Source organism: Ranitomeya imitator, chromosome 4, assembly GCF_032444005.1.
Source record: "Ranitomeya imitator isolate aRanImi1 chromosome 4, aRanImi1.pri, whole genome shotgun sequence".
In the NCBI taxonomy this organism is placed as follows: domain Eukaryota; kingdom Metazoa; phylum Chordata; class Amphibia; order Anura; family Dendrobatidae; genus Ranitomeya; species Ranitomeya imitator.
In genome coordinates, this window is record NC_091285.1 from 9,251,769 (window position 1) to 9,278,879 (window position 27,111).

The 27,111-nt window shown below is 48.4% G+C and overlaps 2 protein-coding genes across 5 annotated transcripts in view; one reads left to right on the forward strand and one right to left on the reverse strand.

The window, feature by feature from the left end:
* Positions 1–14,979, reverse strand: part of LRTM2 (leucine rich repeats and transmembrane domains 2) — a 34,279-nt gene extending 19,300 nt beyond the window's left edge. The window contains exon 1 of one of the 2 annotated variants that reach the window (XM_069762932.1): positions 14,664–14,979. The gene's annotated coding sequence lies outside the window, so the exon portion shown is untranslated. Of the gene's footprint in view, positions 1–1,869; positions 1,962–14,663 lie in introns of those variants that run through there. The other variant, XM_069762933.1, reaches the window with a different exon arrangement.
* The window catches only part of CACNA2D4 (calcium voltage-gated channel auxiliary subunit alpha2delta 4), a 158,688-nt gene that overhangs the window by 91,021 nt on the left and 40,556 nt on the right, over positions 1–27,111 (forward strand). The gene's annotated exons all lie outside the window — the stretch shown is intronic.

The following is a 27,111-nucleotide window of genomic DNA, read 5'->3' on the forward strand; positions in this document are numbered from 1 at the left end:
CAGCGCAGCCCTCGCCCCACAGCTCGGCTCATCCTCATGAAGGCAGAGGTGACCTACATAACACAGGAACCTGCGGGCGCCGCTCAGTGCAGCCAATTAGTAACGTTCTCACGCTCGCGGAGCTCCTACATATCCACATCAGGCCGCACACACTAATGAGCGCCCAGCAGAGATCTGCTCTACATCCTGGGATGGGGACCCTGAACATGGGGGTCTTATTACAGGTGGGCCGCTCCTATATAAGGAGCTGGGATCCTCCTTGAACCTCGGGGGCGTGACTTGATGCTCCTGGGAGGAGCCACAGCTCCGCCCACCAGTGATGTCACCGCTTGTGATTACATAATAGCAGTGATTTCAGCTCCTGTGACCCCGCCCCCCTTGCTGGATCCTAAGTGTAGATATTCGAGGGTTAACTATGGAAGCTGAGGTGTTGGGAGCGGTTTGCGGGGTCCTGATGTTGTAGAGCTGCTCCAGCTGACGTGGCGGATTTCTCCTGACGCCATAAGCGGCTTTGTGTGGTCGAGCGGTCAGGACAGATTGTAATGGACCCTGCCGAGCGGATATTAGGTATCAGCCGGGGGCAGCGGCGGACCCTCCATGTCACAGGCTACAGCTGTACTGGGGGGCCTGTAACAGATCATTGTATGGAGGACGGGAGAATGTGTGCAGAGCTAGGAGGTCCGCGGGGGAGCGGGGCACCGTACAGGACTGAACACGTCTGTGCCCCTCCGAACACTAGAGGGGGGATCCGCGGAGTCCGAGGGGAATTAGGAAATATCTAGATACAATTAAAGCAGCAATAATTGTTTAGGTTCCCCCCAAACCTATCAATAAAACCTCTTACATCCACAGATGAGGACAGCGCTCAAACGTCAGATGCTGAGAAATCGATTATCCATCTACGGTATCTATCTATTATCCATCTATCTATTATATTTCTATCTATTTATTATCTATTTAGTCCAAAAAAGAAAGTGGAGGCACCACCATATGTTGAAAGATGCAAATTTAAGATCTTTGACCAAATCCCCTTAAATAGTCAGGAAGTGGCAACATCGCTCCAAAATGTCATAGTGAGTATTTGTATTGTTTCTCCAGGAGTAAAGTGCAACATTTCTATTCAGTTTCAAGCTTGAAAAAGGTTCATGGAAGTGAAACGCTGCAATTTATAAACTACAGGGGAATGAACGACAATGGAATGGAATTTTGGAGCCCTTATTTCCTCCTTTTTCCTTCCTTCCTCCTCCTTCCTTTCTTTTCCTTCCCTTCTTCCTTCCTTGCTTTCCTTCTTTTCCTTTCCTTACTGTCTTTATTCATTTCTCTAATTCTTTATTTCCATTTCTTCCTTTTTTCCCTTCCTTTTCTTTCCTTACTGTCTGTATTCCTTTCCCTTATTATTTCCTTTTTTCCTTCCTTTTCTTTCCTTCCCTTCCTTTCTTCCTTGCTTTCCTTCTTTTCCTTTCCTTACTGTCTGTATTCCTTTCCCTTATTCTTTCCTTCCTTCCTTCCTTCCTTCCTTTTCTTTCCTTCCCTTCCTTCCTTTCTTCCTTCTTTTCCTTTCCTTACTGTCTGTATTCCTTTCCCTTATTCTTTCCTTTCTTCCTTCCTTTTCTTATCATCCATCCTCCTTCACATGACATACATTTTGTACATTTCTCCCCCCCGCACACCCACTTCTTGTAGTTGCCTGCACTATGGCCGTGTCTGTTCTATCCTTCCCCTCCTCGGTCCCTTCTATCCTGGATGCCTCCACATGGCTATTTCCATGATTATTCCAGCACATTCTCCCAGGCACTAGCGCTGCACTCACTGCACATGGTGGGCCCTGGCGGCCGCCCCCGGGGTCATCATGATGGGCACAGCTGGTACCTGCCGTGTTGTGCCTCGGTGATGCCTCGGTGCCTCCGGTGATGCGGTCACTCGGTCTCCGCTGTGGACAGTGTGGAGGGCATGGGATCAATGTCTAGACCAGGCTCTGCCAGCGCAGGTTTAATTTCCTGCTGGGGGCATAATCGCCCGCAAAATACGGCTCAAGTCTTAATCCGTCCTTCTCATTTCATAGACGGTGGGGGGATTCGGTACTCTGCCCCCCTAATCTGCGAGGGTGAATGTACCGGCAGTGCGCAACTCATTTACTGCCCACTTCAATGTATAGTATGTGGGGTATAAACTGACCTGTGTATAAGGAGGAGGAGAGGTCGCGTCCCTTGTATTAGGGGGAGAGGTCGCGTCCCGTGTATTAGAAGGAGGAGAGGTCACGTCCCGTGTATTAGGAGGAGAGGTCACGTCCCTTGTATTAGGGGGAGGAGAGGTCACGTCCTGTGTATTAGGAGGAGGAGAGGTCACGTCCCGTGTATTAGGAGGAGGAGAGATCGCGTCCCGTGTATTAGGAGGAGGAGAGGTCACGTCCCGTGTATTAGAAGGAGGAGAGGTCACGTCCCGTGTATTAGGAGGAGAGGTCATGTCCCGTGTATTAGGAGGAGGAGAGGTTGCGTCCCGTGTATTAGGAGGAGAGATCGCGTCCCGTGTATTAGGAGGAGGAGAGGTCACGTCCCGTGTATTAGGAGGAGGAGAGGTCATGTCCCGTGTATTAGGAGGAGGAGAGGTTGCGTCCCGTGTATTAGGAGGAGAGGTCACGTCCCGTGTATTAGGTGGAGGAAAGGTCACATCCTGTGTATTAGGAGGAGGAGAGGTTGCGTCCCGCGTATTAGGAGGAGAGGTCACGTCCCGTGTATTAGGTGGAGGAAAGGTCACATCCTGTGTATTAGGAGGAGGAGAGGTTGCGTCCCGCGTATTAGGAGGAGAGGTCACATTCCGTGTATTAGGAGGAGAGGTCACGTCCCGTGTATTAGGAGGAGAGGTCGCGTCCTGTATATTAGGAGGAGAGGTCACGTCCCGTGTATTAGGAGGAGGAGAGGTCGCGTCCTGTGTATTAGGAGGAGGAGAGGTCGGGTCCTGTGTATTAGGAGGAGGAGAGGTCGTGTCCTGTAGGAGGAGGAGAGGTCATGTCCCGTGTATTAGGAGGAGAGGTCATGTCCCATGTATTAGGAGGAGAGGTCATGTCCGTGTATTAGGAGGAGGAGAGGTCGCGTCCTGTGTATTAGGAGGAGGAAAGGTCACGTCCCGTATATTAGGAGGAGAGGTCGCATCCCGTGTATTAGGAGGAGGAAAGGTCACGTCCCGTGTATTAGGAGGAGGAGAGGTCGCGTCCTGTATATTAGGAGGAGAGGTCACGTCCCATGTATTAGGAGGAGGAGAGGTCGCGTCCCGTGTATTAGGAGGAGAGGTCGCATCCCGTGTATTAGGAGGAGAGGTCATGTCCCGTGTATTAGGAGGAGGAAAGGTCACGTCCCGTGTATTAGGAGGAAGAGAGGTCATGTCCCGTGTATAAAGGAGGAGGAGAGGTCGGGTCCTGTGTATTAGGAGGAGGAGAGGTCGCGTCCTGTGTATTAGGAGGAGGAAAGGTCACGTCCCGTATATTAGGAGGAAGAGAGGTCATGTCCCGTGTATTAGGAGGAGGAGAGGTCGCATCCCGTGTATTAGGAGGAGGAAAGGTCACGTCCCGTGTATTAAGAGGAAGAGAGGTCATGTCCCGTGTATTAGGAGGAGGAGAGGTCGCGTCCTGTGTATTAGGAGGAGGAGAGGTCGCGTCCCGTGCATTAGGAGGAGAGGTCGCGTCCCGTGTATTAGGAGGAGAGGTCATGTCATGTATTAGGAGGAGGAGAGGTCGCGTCCTGTGTATTAGGAGGAGAGGTCGCGTCCTGTGTATTAGGAGGAGGAGAGGTCGCGTCCTGTGTATTAGGAGGAGGAGAGGTCGCGTCCCGTGTATTAGGAGGAGGAGAGGTCGCGTCCTGTGTATTAGGAGGAGGAGAGGTCACGTCCGTGTATTAATAGGAGGAGAGGTCGTGTCCTGTAGGAGGAGGAGAGGTCGCGTCCCGTGTATTAGGAGGAGGAGAGGTCGTGTCCCGTGTATTAGGAGGAGGAGAGGTCGCGTCCCGTGTATTAGGAGGAGGAGAGGTCGCGTCCCGTGTATTAGGAGGAGAGGTCGCGTCCCATGTATTAGGAGGAGGAGAGGTCAGGTCCTGTGTATTAGGAGGAAGAAAGGTCACGTCCCGTGTATTAGGAGGAAGAGAGGTCGCGTCCCGTGTATTAGGAGGAGGAGAGGTCGCGTCCCGTGTATTAGGAGGAGAGGTCGCGTCCCGTGTATTAGGAGGAGGAGAGGTCGCGTCCCATGTATTAGGAGGAGGAGAGGTCGCGTCCTGTGTATTAGGAGGAAGAGAGGTCATGTCCGTGTATTAATAGGAGGAGGAGAGGTCGTGTCCTGTAGGAGGAGGAGAGGTCATGTCCCGTGTATTAGGAGGAGAGGTCATGTCCCATGTATTAGGAGGAGAGGTCATGTCCGTGTATTAGGAGGAGGAGAGGTCGCGTTCTGTGTATTAGGAGGAGAGGTCGCGTCCCGTGTATTAGGAGGAGGAGAGGTCATGTCCCGTGTATTAGGAGGAGAGGTCGCGTCCCGTGTATTAGGAGGAGGAGAGGTCACGTCCCGTGTATTAGGAGGAGGAGAGGTCGCGTCCCGTGTATTAGGAGGAGGAGAGGTCATGTCCGTGTATTAATAGGAGGAGAGGTCGTGTCCTGTAGGAGGAGGAGAGGTCGCGTCCCGTGTATTAGGAGGAGGAGATGTTGTGTCCCGTGTATTAGGAGGAGAGGTCGCGTCCTGTGTATTAGGAGGAGGAGAGGTCGCGTCCCGTGTATTAGGAGGAGGAGAGGTCGCGTCCCGTGTATTAGGAGGAGGAGAGGTCATGTCCGTGTATTAATAGGAGGAGAGGTCGTGTCCTGTAGGAGGAGGAGAGGTCGCGTCCCGTGTATTAGGAGGAGGAGAGGTCGCGTCCCGTGTATTAGGAGGAGGAGAGGTCGTGTCCCGTGTATTAGGAGGAGGAGAGGTCGTGTCCCGTGTATTAGGAGGAGGAGAGGTCGCGTCCCGTGTATTAGGAGGAGGAGAGGTCGCGTCCCGTGTATTAGGAGGAGGAGAGGTCATGTCCGTGTATTAATAGGAGGAGAAGTCGTGTCCTGTAGGAGGAGGAGAGGTCGCGTCCCGTGTATTAGGAGGAGGAGAGGTTGCGTCCCGTGTATTAGGAGGAGAGGTCATGTCATGTATTAGGAGGAGGAGAGGTCATGTCCGTGTATTAGGAGGAGAGGTCATGTCATGTATTAGGAGGAGGAGAGGTCATGTCCGTGTATTAATAGGAGGAGAGGTCGTGTCCTGTAGGAGGAGGAGAGGTCGCGTCACGTGTATTAGGAGGAGGAGAGGTCGTGTCCCGTGTATTAGGAGGAGGAGAGGTCGTGTCCCGTGTATTAGGAGGAGGAGAGGTCGCGTCCCGTGTATTAGGAGGAGGAGAGGTCGCGTCCCGTGTATTAGGAGGAGGAGAGGTCATGTCCGTGTATTAATAGGAGGAGAGGTCGTGTCCTGTAGGAGGGGGAGAGGTCGTGTCCCGTGTATTAGGAGGAGGAGAGGTCGTGTCCCGTGTATTAGGAGGAGGAGAGGTCGTGTCCCGTGTATTAGGAGGAGGAGAGGTCGTGTCCCGTGTATTAGGAGGAGGAGAGGTTGCGTCCCGTGTATTAGGAGGAGAGGTCATGTCATGTATTAGGAGGAGGAGAGGTCATGTCCGTGTATTAATAGGAGGAGAGGTCGCGTCCTGTGTATTAGGAGGAGAGGTCGCGTCCTGTGTATTAGGAGGAGGAGAGGTCGTGTCCCGTGTATTAGGAGGAGGAGAGGTCGCGTCCCGTGTATTAGGAGGAGGAGAGGTCGCGTCCCGTGTATTAGGAGGAGGAGAGGTCATGTCCGTGTATTAATAGGAGGAGAGGTCGTGTCCTGTAGGAGGAGGAGAGGTCGTGTCCCGTGTTTTAGGAGGAGGAGAGGTCGTGACCCGTGTATTAGGAGGAGGAGAGGTCGTGTCCCGTGTATTAGGAGGAGAGGTCATGTCATGTATTAGGAGGAGGAGAGGTCATGTCCGTGTATTAGGAGGAGAGGTCATGTCATGTATTAGGAGGAGGAGAGGTCATGTCCGTGTATTAGGAGGAGGAGAGGTCGTGTCCTGTAGGAGGAGGAGAGGTCGCGTCCCGTGTATTAGGAGGAGAGGTCATGTCATGTATTAGGAGGAGGAGAGGTCATGTCCGTGTATTAGGAGGAGAGGTCATGTCATGTATTAGGAGGAGGAGAGGTCATGTCCGTGTATTAATAGGAGGAGAGGTCGTGTCCTGTAGGAGGAGGAGAGGTCGCGTCCCGTGTATTAGGAGGAGGAGAGGTCGCGTCCCGTGTATTCGGGCCCCTTTCCCTCCATCTGCGGTTGTTTGTCTTGTGGATCCCATGGAGCCATCACATGTGTTCTGCTCGGGAACCTGATCCTTTGCGTTGGAGCCTTTTATTCCAACCTTAGTGTCAGTAAATGCCCGGCTGATATGTGATCCGCGATGTCCGCGCTGTCTCGTCTGTGTTTTTCCTCCTCCCCGTTTGGTATTTGCTGCTGTTTTCCAGGACTAATCATCGGGGATTATCTGCGTTGCAGAATCTGTCGTCTGCAATGGATCCGTCTGTTTCTGGAATCTGCCATTTGCTTTCCCGGTAGCAGCGGCTGCTTTGCGGCGTTATTGCTCCACTTTCTGCACCGTCGCCATCATTCTCTGAGCGGTCGGGCCAAATACAGACGATTGCTCATTTCACTTCTGGCTCGTGTACAATCAGAAGGAGACATGGGGATAGATTGCAATTGAAGCAGTTCTTGGTAAAACCCTCATGCAAGCAGCACTACAAGCGCCAGCATGCATAAAAGGTCTCAAGAAAAAACAAGCAAATGCGCCCGACTACCACCATTCTCAATGCCATAAGAAATGTTTGGGAAGCACAGAAGAAAGGAAGAGATTTGCATCGCACTGACAGTCCGGCCCGCAGGCCCTTACTCTATGCTCATGCCACACACTGTAAAAGCCGACATGTCTGAGATGTGGAGAATGTGGTTTTCGCTTAGTGACCAAGTAAGATGGAGCAAATCTGAGCGACTGTGATGCCGACAGCATCACATATCTATTTATTGTGCACCCATATGCCTTCTTTGTTAATTCTCCTGTGTCTTACAAACCAAAAATGAGGAAATTGCAGAGCTCAGCTCCTCATGGGCGTGTTCAAACACACCCACATTCTAGCTCCACCCCCGAGGTGTATTTATTGATCTTGTGACATTATCAAATGATAAAAAAACAATTGTATCCCTCCAAAACCTGCAGATTATTAGATGGGCATGTCACACAATGTCTTGTAGCCTTTTCATCATGGTTACTTGCTGCATTCATGAAGGCCTGCGAGCTAACGGCGCCTCCTTCAGGCCTAGGGGACCCGCGAGATTTTTACCGACCTCCTAGTGTATGACAAGTCCAGTGTAGAAAATATATCTTTTTTGATCGTCTGTAGGAGCCGGCACATAATACCGCAATCACTTACCACCCCTCCCCCTCCATCTTCCCACTCTCATCTTAATCCTTCCCTGCTCTTATTTCTTTTAATAAGGATTTTTATCCACTTTATTATATAATTTCTGGATCATCAGGAATATGGAAGCTGCGTCTGGGCCCTGGTGCCGGAGGGGTCACATAAGGGGGGAAAAAAAGAACAACATGTAACAATCTCCATAGGGTAAGTATAAAAGCGAAGCCAAACCGGTTACATAAAATAAAACCCGTCCAGGCCACGGATGACCCCTGTGCCGCCGCTCTCCTTCCGGCGGTAATCAGCGTGACATTTCCTATCTGTTCTCAGCAGATGCCGGACACGAGCAGTGATGTGTGTACATGTATACGCCATGTCCGGGGGTCCGTGTAACTTCAGCCGGTGGCCATTCCTTCAGTTTAAGTTTTTTGGGGGGAATACATTATTAGAAAATGCCAGGAGAGAGGCTGTGCTGGAGACCTCAGAATCATCTTACTGGACTAAATCTTCTCTCGCTCCCTCCCTCCCCGTCGTCTGTGTCTTCTCTATTGGACATAATGCTGAGCAGTAATCAGTGCGACTCTGAGCGTCTGCAGCGATAATATTCCATCAGTAGGCAATAATAAGAGCAGCGGTCACCAACGTGATTCATTAGTAGCCATCATTAGTAACCGGTCACTGGTCATCCCCCTGTGCCGCGACGTTCCTAATTATGTCTCACAGTGAATTACAGCCCTGCAATCCTAGAGCCTCCGTCATTCATTACCCCTCACTGTTTCCTTTATTTTTTATATCCGGATCTTTCTTTTACTTTGTTTTTGTCCCAATTTCCCTGTCTCCCAGTTTTTTCCTTCCCTTTGGCCACGTTCACATGTTGAGTTTTTGGTGAGTTTTTACCCCAGTATTTGTTAGACAAAACCAGGAATGGAGCAATCAGAGGAAAAGTATGATAGAAACACATCACCTGGTTTTGGCTTACAAATACCAAGGTAAAAAACTCACCAAATGCTCAACGAGTGCACGTGGCCTTATTTTATTTTTTTCTCTTCCTTCTTCTCCTAGTCTCCTTCCTCTCTATTTCTTCTCTTTCATCTTTGCATTCTTTCTTTCCCTTCATCCCTGTTTAACACCCTGTTCTTTTGATTTCCTTAATTTCCTCTTTCCTCCTTTCTTCTTACTTCCACCTTCACTCCTTTACCTTCCTCCTTCCTCACAACCTTTTTCCCTCCTTACTTTTTTCCTTTCATCTTTCTTTCTTTTTAACCTTTTTTGCCTCCCTCCTTTATTCCCTATCTCTTTTTCTCCTCCCTCTCCTCCCACTTTCCCTCTTTTCCCCTTCCTCCCTGCCCTTTCTCTATTCATCCCCCTTTTTTCTTTCCCTCTATCCTTCCATCTCTATTTTTGCGATCTCATCATCTCCTTTTTCTTCCCTTGCTGTCTTGACCCACTATCTCTTCCCTTCCCATCTTGTCACTCTCTCTCGCTTCCCTTCTCTATCCCTCTCTCCCTCTTACCTTACTGTCTTGTCCTTCTCTCATCTCTTCCCGTCTTGTCCCTCTCTTCCCCTACTGTCTTGTCCCTCTCTCTCTCTTCCCTTCCCGTCTTGTCCTGCTCCCTTCCCATCTTGGCACTCTCTCTTGCTTCCCTTCTCTATCCCTCTCTCTCTTGCCATCCCATCTTGTCCCTCTCTCTTCCCTTACTGTCTTGCCCTTCTCTCATCCCTTCCTGTCTTGTCCCTCTCTCTTCCCTTCTTGTCCCTCTCTCTCTTCCCCTACTGTCTTGTCCCTCTCTCTCTCTTCCCTTCCCGTCTTGTCCTACTCTCTTCCCATCTTGCCCCTCTTTCTCTTCCCTTCTTGTCCCTCTCTCTCTTCCTTTCCCGTCTTGTCCCTTTTCTCTTTCTTTCCCATCTTGTCCCTCTTTCTCTCCCTTCCTGCCCCCTTCCTGTCTTGTCCCTCTCTTCCTTTCCTGACTTGACCCTCTTTCTCTTAACTACCTGTCTTGACCCTCTTTTTCTTTCCTTCCCGTCTTGTCTCTTTCTTCCCTTCTCGTCTTGTTCCTCTTTCTCTTCCCATCTTGACCTTCTCTCTCTTCCCTTCCCGTCTTGACCTTCTCTCTTTTCCTTTCCCGTTTTGTCCCTCTCTTCCCTTCCCATCTTGTCTCTCTGTTTTCCCTTCTCGTCTTCTCTCTTTCTTCCCTTCCCGTCTTGTTCCACTTTCTCTTCCCGTCTTGTCCCTCTCTCTCCCCTTTGTATCTTGTTCCTTTTTCTCTTCCCATCTTGACCTTCTCTCTCTTCCCTTCCTGTCTTGACCTTCTCTCTCTTCCCTTTCCCGTTTTGTCCCTCTCTTCCCTTCCCATCTTGTCTCTCTCTTTTCCCTTCTCGTCTTCTCTTTCTTCCCTTCCCGTCTTGTTCCTCTTTATCTTCCCGTCTTGTCCCTCTCTCTCCCCTTCCCGTCTTGTTCCTCTTTATCTTCCCGTCTTGTCCCTCTCTCTCCCCTTCCCGTCTTGTTCCTCTTTATCTTCCCGTCTTGTCCCTCTCTCTCCCCTTACTGTCTTGTTCCTCTTTATCTTCCCGTCTTGTCCCTCTCTCTCCCCTTCCCGTCTTGTTCCTCTTTATCTTCCCGTCTTGTCCCTCTCTCTCCCCTTACTGTCTTGTTCCTCTTTCTCTTTCCTTCCCATCTTGTCACGCTTTTCTTCTCTTCCTGTCTTGTCTCTCTCTCTTCCCTTCCATTCTGATCCCTCTTTCTCTTCCTGTCTTGACCCTCTCCCTCTTCCCATCTTGTTCCTCTCCCTCTTCCCGTCTTGTCCCTCTCTCTTCCCTTTCGGTAGATTTGGCCTTTAGTGACTATATTCCATTCACTTCTGAGTGCGGGTTCAGGTGTCATGTTTGCTGCACCTGCTCCTCCTGGTTATGACTTTCTCTTCGTTCTCTTAATGTGGTCTCCTCGGACTGCGGACATTGTTAGCACCGGGTACAATCGGCCTGGCAGCTAATTGTTTTTATATCCAGGTCCGAATCAGAACCGGAGTGGGCAGAACATGGAGGCGCTGCTACGGCAACCAATCCCATCGCTTCTGCCATATACAAAACTGGCGGCAACGCCTGATTCCATGTCCTATAAAGCACATATAAATGGTGAACATCTTTGTTCATTTAAATTAACTTTATTGACAATCCTTTGCCTCCATTCTGTAACATATACTCTGTGTCCCCTGGAATCTGCCCTCAGGGGTCTGGTACAGAGAGTATATCACAAAGAAGAACATACTGTATAGAGACTTCTGTTAAAAACTTAAAAAAAAAAATAATAATGAACAAACCCTTAACAGTTAACACTGTATTTGGTCAGTGCAGTTTAGAAAATGAAAGCTGAACCACTTGAGCCTACTTGTTTTGAAGGCCCGGGGTGTTCATTTCAACCAGCTTTATTTACAATAAACATAATGAAAGTCGGGGGGAAAAATCAAACCCCAATAATATGTGATAGGCACCATTATAACCAATATATGGGATCCCGCAGAAATATTTCTGAATCTCTTAAAATACTGATCCATCAAAGATGGTATAAAAATAATCCACAACAGTAACGTGGACAAAGCTATAGCCATTCTAATCTGTATGGTCTGAGAAGACATGACATTTACAGGGGGCAGAGACCGGCATTGTACAGATCCTGACAGCTCCGCACCCACTGCGGGAGCCGACGTCGAGGTGAAAAGATAATGGGCAGAGAGATCTGCAATCTATTCTGGGGCCTCTGTAATATCAGAATGTGGAGAAAGTGCCAGGAAGGACACGGATGTTGTAAACTTTCATATAGGATGACAATGATGTAGACCTCAGGCAAAAAATATAATTACTGTAATACTAACCCCTATGTAAAATAGTATAACTACTATTATACTGCCCCCTATGTACAAGAATATAACCACTATAATACTGATCCTATGTACAAGAATATAACTACTATAATACTGCTCCTATGTACAAGAATATAACTACTATAATACTGCTCCTATGTACAAGAATATAACTACTATAATACTGCCCCTATGTACAAGAATATAACTACTATAATACTGCCCCTATGTACAAGAATATAACTACTATAATACTGCTCCTATGTACAAGAATATAACTACTATAATACTGCTCCTATGTACAAGAATATAACTACTATTATACTGCCCCCTATGTACAAGAATATAACCACTATAATACTGATCCTATGTACAAGAATATAACTACTATAATACTGCTCCTATGTACAAGAATATAACTACTATAATACTGCTCCTATGTACAAGAATATAACTACTATAATACTGCCCCTATGTACAAGAATATAACTACTATAATACTGCCCTTATGTAAAATAGTATAACTACTATAATACTGCTCCTATGTACAAGAATATAACTACTATTATACTGCCCCCTATGTACAAGAATATAACCACTATAATACTGATCCTATGTACAAGAATATAACTATTATAATACTGCTCCTATGTACAAGAATATAACTACTATAATACTGCTCCTATGTACAAGAATATAACTACTATAATACTGCTCCTATGTACAAGAATATAACTACTATAATACTGCCCCTATGTACAAGAATATAACTACTATAATACTGCCCTTATGTAAAATAGTATAACTACTATAATACTGCTCCTATGTACAAGAAAATAACTACTATAATACTGCCCTATGTACAAGAATATAACTACTATAATACTGCCCCTATGTACAAGAATATAACTACTATAATACTGCCCCTACGTACAAGAATATAACTACTATAATACTGCCCCTATGTACAAGAATATAACTACTATAATACTGCCCCTATGTACAAGAATATAACTACTATAATACTGCCCCTATGTACAAGAATATAACTACTATAATACTGTCCTATGTACAAGAAAATAACTACTATAATACTGCTCCTATGTACGAGAATATAACTACTATAATACTGCCCCTATTTTCAAGAATATTACTACTATAATACTGCCCCTATGTACAAGAACATAGCTACTATAATACTGCTCCTATGTACAAGAACATAACTACTATAATACTGCTCCTATGTACAAGAATATAACTACTATAATACTGCCCTCTATGTACAAGAATATAACTACTATAATACTGCTCCTATGTACAAGAATATAACTACTATAATACTGCCTCTATGTACAAGAATATAACTACTATAATACTGCTCCTATGTACAAGAATATAACTACTATAATACTGCCCCCTATGTACAAGAATATAACTACTATAATACTGCTCCTATGTACAAGAATATAACTACTATAATACTGTCCCTATGTACAAGAATATAACTACTATAATACTGCTCCTATGTACAAGAATATAACTACTATAATACTGCTCCTATGTACAAGAATATAACTACTATAATACTGCTCCTATGTACAAGAATATAACTACTATAATACTGCCCCCTATGTACAAGAATATAACTACTATAATACTGCTCCTATGTACAAGAATATAACTACTATAATACTGCTCCTATGTACAAGAATATAACTATTATAATACTGCTCCTATATACAAGAATATAACTACTATAATACTGCCCCCTATGTACAAGAATATAACTACTATAATACTGCTCCTATGTACAAGAATATAACTACTATAATACTGCTCCTATGTACAAGAATATAACTATTATAATACTGCTCCTATATACAAGAATATAACTACTATAATACTGCCCTCTATGTACCAAAATATACTATAATACTGCTCCTATGTACAAGAATATAACTACTATAATACTGCCCCCTGTGTACAAGAATATAACTACTATAATACTGCCCCTACGTACAAGAATATAACTACTATAATACTGCTCCTATGTACAAGAATATAACTACTAGAATACTGCTCCTGTGAAAATAATACAACATATCATACATATTTGGAGGAATTCTCCATCGGTCGTACACATCAAATTCTATATTGATGGCGGGGCAATGTTTTGTTCGCTCGTCCTGCTGCCCTTCCCCCGTGTCGGCTCTCGTTCCTGTACATTCGGGTCTATAGTGTCGGGTGGAGGAGTACGGTATCTTTATCTTTTTATCTTTGTTCGGTGTTTTCAGTTACAATCGTCCACATTAGGCTCCTTATTCCGGACGCTCGCGTGCCCCCTACTCCCATATACCCCCATAGTTTTACAGTCCCAGATTGAAGGGTTCAGATCCTCCCAATGATTGACTTGTCAGATAAAGGGCCGGTGACCCTGTAGTCTTCAGCTTATAATAGTACCGGAACGTTATATGTGGAGTGGCTGATATCAATCACGTGCTCGGTCGGTCACGTCGCTCATCTTTGCACATTATATCGGTAGGACGTACAAAAATTTGTGTTCTTACCAAAATAGTTAGAAATGGCAATAAAAATTAATTGCGGCGCACAAGAGGAAATATAGCGCCAAGATGGCGGGTGTATTTATAAAGGGGTCTGCTGCACAAATACTATTTCATCCCACTATTGGAGTGGGGAACCTCCGGACTTGTTATCGATGGCATCATAAGACCCCAGTAATTGTATGTAGCCCACCAGGTTCATAGAAACACTCTTCCGCAGAGCTGAAAATCCACCACCGTGCAGCCACATTAGGCAAGCAATGGTTATTGTGACCCAGAGGCGCTCGGTCCATTACATGGGTCTCCATGATGTGGATTTGGGGGTCCCCTGTTTATCATATGTACCATGTACTGGGCCCCCTAACCTGTGCCAGCCTCAGCGCCCATCCTCCGTAGGAAGAGGAGACTTGTTATGGGGGTTGGACGGGACCTATGGGGGGAGATGGGGCTGGATTGGCATATAGATATATGTGGTGCCCCTGCTGTGCCACGGGCATATGTGTCAGATACTCCATTCACCCAGGATAACGCCAGTCATCACAATCCCCCCACAGACACCTGACCTTACATGTCTGACATCACACGTCACCATTACACCCATCACCCACATCTGTGCTGCACTGGCAGGAAAGGGGTTAATGAGGGGCCGACATACTGACGGCAGGTGTGACCCCCGCCCGGCCATCACACAGCACCTGTTCCCGCTGGTCTAAAGTCTCTTCCAACATCAGCACCAAATCCTCCCCGATATTCGGTGTGATCCTTACCGTGCCCCTCGGAGGTAGATGACAGCCAGGAGACAGCGTGTGCCAGTCATGGACACCCCCCCAACAATGGGGCTTCAGGTGGTGACGATGCCAGGAGCCCGCTGCCGCTTCATCCTTTCATCCTCTGGGAAGCAGGAGAGGGGCAGGACAATAAACGAGAGGAGAGGAGCAGGCGAGAAGAGAGCAGTCAGAGAGCAGGCAGCGAGACAGCAGGGAAGCCCGGGAGGATGAGAGTGCGAGAGAGACGACGGCGACGTAGGATGACAGGGACTCGGTGCTGAGCAGAGTAGGCAGGCAGCGAGCCACACACGCACACACACGTGTAGCCCCCCTACATGGTGCCCAAAGGGGGCAACCACAGCCGCCTGCTGCACACAGACACCATTCATTACCAGGGAGAAGGGGTCTCCGGTACATACAGACATATACACACGTGTAGCCCCCCTACATGGTGCCCAAAGGGGGCAACCACAGCCGCCTGCTGCACACAGACACCATTCATTACCAGGGAGAAGGGGTCTCCGGTACATACAGACATATACACACGTGTAGCCCCCCTACATGGTGCCCAAAGGGGGCAACCACAGCCGCCTGCTGCACACAGACACCATTCATTACCAGGGAGAAGGGTTCTCCGGTACATACAGACATATACACACGTGTAGCCCCCCTACATGGCGCCCAAACAGGGGCAACCACAGCCGCCTGCTGCACACAGACACCATCCATTACCAGGGAGAAGGGGTCTCCGGGACATACAGACATATACACACGTGTAGCCCCCCTACATGGTGCCCAAAGGGGGCAACCACAGCCGCCTGCTGCACACAGACACCATTCATTACCAGGGAGAAGGGTTCTCCGGTACATACAGACATATACACACGTGTAGCCCCCCTACATGGTGCCCAAACAGGGGCAACCACAGCCGCCTGCTGCACACAGACATCATTCATTACCAGGGAGAAGGGGTCTCCGGTACATACTGACATATACACACGTGTAGCCCCCCTACATGGCGCCCAAACAGGGGCAACCACAGCCGCCTGCTGCACACAGACACCATTCACTACCAGGGAGAAGGGGTCTCCGGTACATACAGACATATACACACGGGTAGCCCCCCTACATGGTGCCCAAACAGGGGCAACCTCCATCCACAGCCGCCTGCTGCACACAGACACCATTCATTACCAGGGAGAAGGGGTCTCCGGTACATACAGACATATACACACGTGTAGCCCCCCTACATGGTGCCCAAAGGGGGCAACCACAGCCGCCTGCTGCACACAGACATCATTCATTACCAGGGAGAAGGGGTCTCCGGTACATACAGACATATACACACGGGTAGCCCCCCTACATGGTGCCCAAAGGGGGCAACCACAGCCGCCTGCTGCACACAGACACCATTCATTACCAGGGAGAAGGGGTCTCCGGTACATACAGACATATACACATGTGTAGCCCCCCTACATGGTGCCCAAAGGGGGCAACCACAGCCGCCTGCTGCACACAGACATCATTCATTACCAGGGAGAAGGGGTCTCCGGTACATACAGACATATACACACGGGTAGCCCCCCTACATGGTGCCCAAAGGGGGCAACCACAGCCGCCTGCTGCACACAGACACCATTCATTACCAGGGAGAAGGGGTCTCCGGTACATACAGACATATACACACGGGTAGCCCCCCTACATGGTGCCCAAAGGGGGCAACCACAGCCGCCTGCTGCACACAGACACCATCCATTACCAGGGAGAAGGGGTCTCCGGTACATACAGACATATACACACGTGTAGCCCCCCTACATGGCGTCCAAAGGGGGCAACCACAGCCGCCTGCTGCACACAGACACCATTCATTACCAGGGAGAAGGGGTCTCCGGTACATACAGACATATACACACGTGTAGCCCCCCTACATGGCGCCCAAACAGGGGCAACCACAGCCGCCTGCTGCACACAGACACCATTCATTACCAGGGAGAAGGGGTCTCCGGTACATACAGACATATACACACGTGTAGCCCCCCTACATGGCGCCCAAACAGGGGCAACCACAGCCGCCTGCTGCACACAGACACCATTCATTACCAGGGAGAAGGGGTCTCCGGTACATACAGACATATACACACGTGTAGCCCCCCTACATGGCGCCCAAACAGGGGCAACCACAGCCGCCTGCTGCACACAGACACCATTCACTACCAGGGAGAAGGGGTCTCCGGTACATACAGATATATACACACGTGTAGCCCCCCTACATGGCGCCCAAACAGGGGCAACCTCCATCCACAGCCGCCTGCTGCACACAGACACCATTCATTACCAGGGAGAAGGGGTCTCCGGTACATACAGACATATACACACGTGTAGCCCCCCTACATGGCGCCCAAAGGGGGCAACCACAGCCGCCTGCTGCACACAGACACCATCCATTACCAGGGAGAAGGGGTCTCCGGTACATACAGACATATACACACACGTGTAGCCCCCCTACATGGTGCCCAAAGGGGGCAACCACAGCCGCCTGCTGCACACAGACACCATTCATTACCAGGGAGAAGGGGTCTCCGGTACATACAGACATATACACACACGTGTAGCCCCCCTACATGGTGCCCAAAGGGGGCAACCACAGCCGCCTGCTGCACACAGACACCATTCATTACCAGGGAGAAGGGGTCTCCGGTACATACAGATATATACACACGTGTAGCCCCCCTACATGGCGCCCAAACAGGGGCAACCACAGCCGCCTGCTGCACACAGACACCATTCATTACCAGGGAGAAGGGGTCTCCGGTACATACAGACATATACACACGTGTAGCCCCCCTACATGGCGCCCAAACAGGGGCAACCACAGCCGCCTGCTGCACACAGACACCATTCATTACCAGGGAGAAGGGGTCTCCGGTACATACAGATATATACACACGTGTAGCCCCCCTACATGGTGCCCAAACAGGGGCAACCACAGCCGCCTGCTGCACACAGACACCATTCACTACCAGGGAGAAGGGGTCTCCGGTACATACAGACATATACACACGTGTAGCCCCCCTACATGGCGCCCAAACAGGGGCAACCACAGCCGCCTGCTGCACACAGACACCATTCATTACCAGGGAGAAGGGGTCCCCGGTACATACAGACATATACACACACGTGTAGCCCCCCTACATGGCGCCCAAACAGGGGCAACCACAGCCGCCTGCTGCACACAGACACCATTCATTACCAGGGAGAAGGGGTCTCCGGTACATACAGACATATACACACGTGTAGCCCCCCTACATGGTGCCCAAACAGGGGCAACCACAGACGCCTGCTGCACACAGACACCATTCATTACCAGGGAGAAGGGGTCTCCGGGACATACAGACATATACACACGTGTAGCCCCCCTACATGGTGCCCAAACAGGGGCAACCACAGACGCCTGCTGCACACAGACACCATTCATTACCAGGGAGAAGGGGTCTCCGGTACATACAGACATATACACATGTGTAGCCCCCCTACATGGTGCCCAAACAGGGGCAACCACAGACGCCTGCTGCACACAGACACCATTCATTACCAGGGAGAAGGGGTCTCCGGGACATACAGACATATACACACGTGTAGCCCCCCTACATGGTGCCCAAAGGGGGCAACCACAGCCGCCTGCTGCACACAGACACCATTCATTACCAGGGAGAAGGGGTCTCCGGGACATACAGACATATACACACGTGTAGCCCCCCTACATGGTGCCCAAAGGGGGCAACCACAGCCGCCTGCTGCACACAGACACCATTCATTACCAGGGAGAAGGGGTCCCCGGTACATACAGACATATACACACGTGTAGCCCCCCTACATGGTGCCCAAAGGGGGCAACCACAGCCGCCTGCTGCACACAGACACCATCCATTACCAGGGAGAAGGGGTCCCCGGTACATACAGACATATACACACGTGTAGCCCCCCTACATGGCGCCCAAACAGGGGCAACCACAGCCGCCTGCTGCACACAGACACCATTCACTACCAGGGAGAAGGGGTCTCCGGTACATACAGACATATACACACGTGTAGCCCCCCTACATGGCGCCCAAACAGGGGCAACCACAGCCGCCTGCTGCACACAGACACCATTCACTACCAGGGAGAAGGGGTCTCCGGGACATACAGACATATACACACGTGTAGCCCCCCTACATGGCGCCCAAATGGGTAAACACACATACATACTGACATTTATACACGTACAGACATAAACACACTCGGACATTTGTATATGTGCTTAGCTTCATACGCACGTGTACACACACATAATATTCCGCCATCCTGCGTCCGTGTGAATCCACTGATTGAAGCTTCGGCTGAATAAATGTATGAAAATTTATTAAATAATTTATTCCAAAATGTTTGAATCAGGTCCAGAAAATCTGTAAAAAGTCCACATTGCCAGTGCGCTTCCGGCATCATGTGCCGCACACCAATGATGAGTGCTGGCAGGAGATGGCGGAAACGCGTTGGTGTTGTGGATTTCTTATGGATTTGCCGACCCTGTTATAAAGAGAACGGGTCATCAGGATTTTATTCACAAGGTGCTCTCCTGCTGAGTAAGTCCTCGCCTTTCCTGTAAAGCTTAATTTGCTATTTTAGAGAAATCCATAATGGATATTGTATGCTAATGAGTTACAAGTGCACAGTGGGCGGGGTCATGCACTCTACATCCTCTGCAAATTTCCAACATAAACACAGTAATGAAAGTGTTAATAGATTTTTTTTTAAATGACAAATTGCAAAGTGAATAAAGGAAAGAGAACTATAAATCCCATCAGTGTCAGCCTATAATCATGTTGGGCGGACCTTGGACATGACGCGTAACATTGCTGGATTACTGCAGCCATTTTCTTCCTCCCTGCTGCGGGACAGACTGACGGTCTAAGGCCTTCTTTACACCTCCGTTTTTTATGTCCAGTACAGTCCATTTTTTAAGGGCCGCAAATACTGACACACACACCCATTGTGTTCAATGGTGGTGCGCACACATCACGGTGTGTCCGTGGGAAAACACGCAGACATGTCAGTTTTTATTGAGCAGCATGGACAGAATGCGTGCCACGGTGACAGCACCTCTTTGTCTCCTGGTTTTCAGCCTGGACAATCGTATCATGCCACCCTCCAGGTTGTAAACCAGATGTTGCAGAGATGGATTACGGCATGGAACAGTATGAATTATATGGGATATGGTTGTTTAGTATTTTAGTCTTTTTTACAGGTGACAAGGGCTTCAATGGATTAGGTGTAAAGGTGATTATGACTTTGTTTTCTATTTATAATTAAAGCTGTAAAACAAGATGTTTTGTGTTATTTCTAATAAAGGATTTTATTCTTGCTGTATGTTTATTTCAATACTTACTGTTTTAGGTTTTTTTACAGGTGACAAGGGCTTCAATGGATTAGGTGTAAAGGTGATTATGACTTTGTTTTCTATTTATAATTAAAGCTGTAAAACAAGATGTTTTGTGTTATTTCTAATAAAGGATTTTATTCTTGCTGTATGTTTATTTCAATACTTACTATGGGGTTAGTAATGGGGGCGTCTTAGAGACCCCTCTACATTACTAACCCTTTGGCTTGACGTTTCCTGACAATACAAAGCTGACATCAACCCCACAACTATCACCCCACTTGCCACCACTACAGAGCAAATGGGAAGGATGAGGCTAAGCGCCAGATTTGACACACCTTATGGGTGCTCCATTTCTGGGGCAGCTGAGGGCTGGTGTTGGTAGCCTGGGAGTAGGGGGCCAATAACTCTGGTTCCTTCCCAGGTTATTAATATCAACCCACAGGTGTCTGCTTAGCCTTTGCAGGTTAGAATTTATAGGTGGACCCTACGTCATTTTTTTCTGGGATCCCCCGTAAACTCACCAGTAAAGGCTAAGCAAACAGCTGTGAGTTGTTATTAATAGCCTTGGAATCTTTTGGGATATTGTCCCCTTTTCCTAGATTACTAACCTCTGTACTGGGTTTTCCTGGACAGGAATCACCAGGACGTGTGAAGGAGGCCTAAGAGAGAGAGGCAATAACCTGAATGTCTCACCCAAACAGGTAATGGCAGCCGTCTGTGTCTACAGAGGGACCTGCTGGCTAACGAGGTCCTGTGATTACAGCAGCCTCTGCACTGGAAAAAGCTGACAGTTTCCACCTCTGTCAGCGCACTGGCAGAGGGGGCGCTGACGGAGGGCGCACAGGTGGAGGGCACACTGAGCTCCCTCCTTGGTCTTGGGTTACCTACTGGCAGGACGTTAGGGGTCTGCATCAAATCAGAAGCCCCTCACATGTACCGTAATCATCATATCCTCACACTGGGTCACAATGAGGGGAGAGGAGTTTGGAGCGCGGTGACGTCTCACTGTCCTTACAACAAGTTTCTAGTTTTCGCTTGCCGTCTCTTCTCTCGCTCACTCTCTTTTGTCTTGCACGCTATCTCTTCTCTCACTTGCAGTCTCTTCTCACTTACAGTCTCTTCTCTCACTTGCAGTCTCTTCTCTCACTTGCAGTCTCTTCTCTCACTTGCAGTCTCTTCTCTCACTTGCAGTCTCTTCTCACTTACAGTCTCTTCTCTCACTTGCAGTCTCTTCTCACTTACAGTCTCTTCTCTCACTTGCAGTCTCTTCTCCCACTAGCAGTCTCTTCTCACTTGCAGTCTCTCCTCTCAGTTGCAGTCTCTTCTCTCACTTACAGTCTCTTCTCTCACTAGCAGTCTCTTTTTACTTACAGTCTCTTCTCCCACTAGCAGTCTCTTCTCAGTTGCAGTCTCTTCTCTCACTTACAGTCTCTTCTCTCACTAGCAGTCTCTTCTCTGACTAGCAGTCTCTTCTCTCACTAGCAGTCTCTTCTCTGACTAGCAGTCTCTTTTCACTTACAGTCTCTTCTCCCACTAGCAGTCTCTTCTCACTAGCAGTCTCTCCTCTCAGTTGCAGTCTCTTCTCTCAGTTACAGTCTCTTCTCTCACTAGCAGTCTCTTCTCACTTGCAGTCTCTCCTCTCAGTTGCAGTCTCTTCTCACTTGCAGTTTCTTTTGTCAGTTGCAGTCTCTTCTCTCACTAGCAGTCTCTTCTCACTTGCAGTCTCTCCTCTCACTAGCAGTCTCTTCTCACTTGCAGTCTCTCCTCTCAGTTGCAGTCTCTCTTCTCACTTGCAGTTTCTTTTGTCAGTTGCAGTCTCTCCTCTCACTAGCAGTCTCTCCTCTCAGTTGCAGTCTCTCTTCTCACTTGCAGTTTCTTTTGTCAGTTGCAGTCTCTCCTCTCACTAGCAGTCTCTCCTCTCAGTTGCAGTCTCTTCTCTCACTAGCAGTCTCTTCTCACTTGCAGTCTCTCCTCTCAGTTGCAGTCTCTTCTCACTTGCAGTTTCTTTTGTCAGTTGCAGTCTCTTCTCTCACTAGCAGTCTCTTCTCACTTGCAGTCTCTCCTCTCACTAGCAGTCTCTTCTCACTTGCAGTCTCTCCTCTCAGTTGCAGTCTCTTCTCACTTGCAGTTTCTTTTGTCAGTTGCAGTCTCTTCTCTCACTAGCAGTCTCTTCTCACTTGCAGTCTCTCCTCTCACTAGCAGTCTCTTCTCACTTGCAGTCTCTCCTCTCAGTTGCAGTCTCTCTTCTCACTTGCAGTTTCTTTTGTCAGTTGCAGTCTCTCCTCTCACTAGCAGTCTCTCCTCTCAGTTGCAGTCTCTTCTCTCACTAGCAGTCTCTTCTCACTTGCAGTCTCTCCTCTCAGTTGCAGTCTCTCTTCTCACTTGCAGTTTCTTTTGTCAGTTGCAGTCTTTTCTCTCAGTTGCTGTTTCTTGTCCTGCTCGCTGTCTCTTTCCTTCTCACTTGCCCCCTCTCTCTTTTCACTCTCTTGCCTCCTCTGTTGTCTCTTTCCTCGGTATACAGCCGTCTCTTTCTATTTTTGTGTTCCTGTATTCCCCCTCCACCTTCTCCTGTCTCGCTCTTCTCCGGGGTCCTGTCCCTCTCATTATGTGGGTGCTGTCTCTTTTGTTTGCGGCTGTTTTCGGGGTGTGCTCGGAATATCACTGTCTCGCTGCTGTCACCCCTATGTAATTATCGTCAGCTGAGATCAGACATCTGTGGAGCACAATGGGATCCAACACCCACCTCCTCCCAGTGTGGAACCGCCACCAACAGTGTCAAGTACCCGGATAGAAGAGGAGCGCAGCAGCTGAGGCCGATCTGTGATGGGCAAGGACCTCCAGGACTGTGATGGACGACCAGAGGTGCTGACCATGGTCCTGAAATAATTCCCACCAGGATAACACCACAATCAAGCTGCCTATCAACATAACCCTTTCCTGAAATACTTTGTACTGCTGTACAGGCCTGCTTCATCCATATTGTTACTCTGTGGCCTATCATAAGATAAGAGGCATTCTCAGTGATGACACCGCTGATCTCTGGTGATGGATAGGAGGCATTCTCAGTGATGTCACCTCTGATCTCCGGTGATGGATAGGAGGCATTCTCAGTGATGTCACCGCTGATCTCTGGTGATGGATAGGAGACATTCTCAGTGATGTCACCTCTGATCTCTGGTGATGGATAGGAGGCATTCTCAGTGATGTCACCGCTGATCTCTGGTGATGGATAGGAGACATTCTCAGTGGTGTCACCTCTGATCTCTGGTGATGGATAGGAGGCATTCTCAGTGATGTCACCGCTGATCTCTGGTGATGGATAGGAGGCATTCTCAGTAATGTCACCTCTGATCTCTGGTGATGGATAGGAGACATTCTCAGTGATGTCACCGCTGATCTCTGGTGATGGATAGGAGACATTCTCAGTGATGTCACCGCTGATCTCTAGTGATGGATAGGAGGCATTCTCAGTGATGTCACCGCTGATCTCTGGTGATGGATAGGAGGCATTCTCAGTGATGTCACCTCTGATCTCTGGTGATGGATAGGAGACATTCTCAGTGATGTCACCGCTGATCTCTGGTGATGGATAGGAGGCATTCTCAGTGATGTCACCTCTGATCTCTGGTGATGGATTGGAGGCATTCTCAGTGATGTCACCTCTGATCTCTGGTGATGGATAGGAGACATTCTCTAATGTCACCGCTGATCTCCGGTGATGGATAGGAGGCATTCTCAGTGATGTCACCGCTGATCTCTGGTGATGGATAGGAGGCATTCTCAGTGATGTCACCTCTGATCTCTGGTGATGGATAGGAGACATTCTCAGTGATGTCACCGCTGATCTCTGGTGATGGATAGGAGGCATTCTCAGTGATGTCACCGCTGATCTCTAGTGATGGATAGGAGGCATTCTCAGTGATGTCACCGCTGATCTCTGGTGATGGATAGGAGGCATTCTCAGTGATGTAACATAGTAACATAGTAACATAGTTAGTAAGGCCGAAAAAAGACATTTGTCCATCCAGTTCAGCCTATATTCCATCATAATAAATACCCAGATCTACGTCCTTCTACAGAACCTAATAATTGTATGATACAATATTGTTCTGCTCCAGGAAGACATCCAGGCCTCTCTTGAACCCCTCGACTGAGTTCGCCATCACCACCTCCTCAGGCAAGCAATTCCAGATTCTCACTGCCCTAACAGTAAAGAATCCTCTTCTATGTTGGTGGAAAAACCTTCTCTCCTCCAGACGCAAAGAATGCCCCCTTGTGCCCGTCACCTTCCTTGGTATAAACAGATCCTCAGCGAGATATTTGTATTGTCCCCTTATATACTTATACATGGTTATTAGATCGCCCCTCAGTCTTCTTTTTTCTAGACTAAATAATCCTAATTTCGCTAATCTATCTGGGTATTGTAGTTCTCCCATCCCCTTTATTAATTTTGTTGCCCTCCTTTGTACAATCTCTAGTTCCATTATATCCTTCCTGAGCACCGGTGCCCAAAACTGGACACAGTACTCCATGTGCGGTCTAACTAGGGATTTGTACAGAGGCAGTATAATGCTCTCATCATGTGTATCCAGACCTCTTTTAATGCACCCCATGATCCTGTTTGCCTTGGCAGCTGCTGCCTGGCACTGGCTGCTCCAGGTAAGTTTATCATTAACTAGGATCCCCAAGTCCTTCTCCCTGTCAGATTTACCCAGTGGTTTCCCGTTCAGTGTGTAATGGTGATATTGATTCCCTCTTCCCATGTGTATAACCTTACATTTATCATTGTTAAACCTCATCTGCCACCTTTCAGCCCAAGTTTCCAACTTATCCAGATCCATCTGTAGCAGAATACTATCTTCTCTTGTATTAACTGCTTTACATAGTTTTGTATCATCTGCAAATATCGATATTTTACTGTGTAAACCTTCTACCAGATCATTAATGAATATGTTGAAGAGAACAGGTCCCAATACTGACCCCTGCGGTCCCCACTGGTCACAGCGACCCAGTTAGAGACTATACCATTTATAACCACCCTCTGCTTTCTATCACTAAGCCAGTTACTAACCCATTTACACACATTTTCCCCCAGACCAAGCATTCTCATTTTGTGTACCAACCTCTTGTGCGGCACGGTATCAAACGCTTTGGAAAAATCGAGATATACCGCTGATCTCTGGTGATGGATAGGAGACATTCTCAGTGATGTCACCGCTGATCTCTGGTGATGGATAGGAGACATTCTCAGTGATGTCACCGCTGATCTCTGGTGATGGATAGGAGGCATTCTCAGTGATGTCACCGCTGATCTCTGGTGATGGATAGGAGGCATTCTCAGTGATGTCACCGCTGATCTCTGGTGATGGATAGGAGACATTCTCAGTGATGTCACCTCTGATCTCTGGTGATGGATAGGAGGCATTCTCAGTGATGTCACCTCTGATCTCTGGTGATGGATAGGAGGCATTCTCAGTGATGTCACCGCTGATCTCTGGTGATGGATAGGAGACATTCTCAGTGATGTCACCTCTGATCTCTAGTGATGGATAGGAGACATTCTCAGTGATGTCACCGCTGATCTCTGGTGATGGATAGGAGACATTCTCAGTGATGTCACCGCTGATCTCTGGTGATGGATAGGAGGCATTCTCAGTGATGTCACCGCTGATCTCTGGTGATGGATAGGAGGCATTCTCAGTGATGTCACCGCTGATCTCTGGTGATGGATAGGAGACATTCTCAGTGATGTCACCTCTGATCTCTGGTGATGGATAGGAGGCATTCTCAGTGATGTCACCTCTGATCTCTGGTGATGGATAGGAGGCATTCTCAGTGATGTCACCGCTGATCTCTGGTGATGGATAGGAGACATTCTCAGTGATGTCACCTCTGATCTCTAGTGATGGATAGGAGACATTCTCAGTGATGTCACCGCTGATCTCTGGTGATGGATAGGAGACATTCTCAGTGATGTCACCGCTGATCTGTGGTGATGGATAGGAGGCATTCTCAGTGATGTCACCGCTGATCTCTGGTGATGGATAGGAGGCATTCTCAGTGATGTCACCTCTGATCTCTGGTGATGGATAGGAGGCATTCTCAGTGATGTCACCTCTGATCTCTGGTGATGGATAGGAGACATTCTCAGTGATGTCACCTCTGATCTCTGGTGATGGATAGGAGGCATTCTCAGTAATGTCACCGCTGATCTCTGGTGATGGATAGGAGGCATTCTCAGTGATGTCACCTCTGATCTCTGGTGATGGATAGGAGGCATTCTCAGTGATGTCACCGCTGATCTCTGGTGATGGATAGGAGACATTCTCAGTGATGTCACCTCTGATCTCTGGTGATGGATAGGAGGCATTCTCAGTGATGTCACCTCTGATCTCTGGTGATGGATAGGAGGCATTCTCAGTGATGTCACCGCTGATCTCTGGTGATGGATAGGAGGCATTCTCAGTGATGTCACCGCTGATCTATGGTGATGGATAGGAGGCATTCTCAGTGATGTCACCTCTGATCTCTGGTGATGGATAGGAGACATTCTCAGTGATGTCACCTTTGATCTCTGGTGATGGATAGGAGACATTCTCAGTGATGTCACCGCTGATCTCTGGTGATGGATAGGAGGCATTCTCAGTGATGTCACCGCTGATCTCTGGTGATGGATAGGAGGCATTCTCAGTGATGTCACCGCTGATCTCTGGTGATGGATAGGAGGCATTCTCAGTGATGTCACCTCTGATCTCTGGTGATGGATAGGAGACATTCTCAGCGATGTCACCTCTGATCTCTGGTGATGGATAGGAGGCATTCTCAGTGATGTCACCTCTGATCTCTGGTGATGGATAGGAGACATTCTCAGTGATGTCACCGCTGATCTCTGGTGATGGATAGGAGGCATTCTCAGTGATGTCACCGCTGATCTCTGGTGATGGATAGGAGACATTCTCAGTGATGTCACCGCTGATCTCTGGTGATGGATAGGAGGCATTCTCAGTGATGTCACCTCTGATCTCTGGT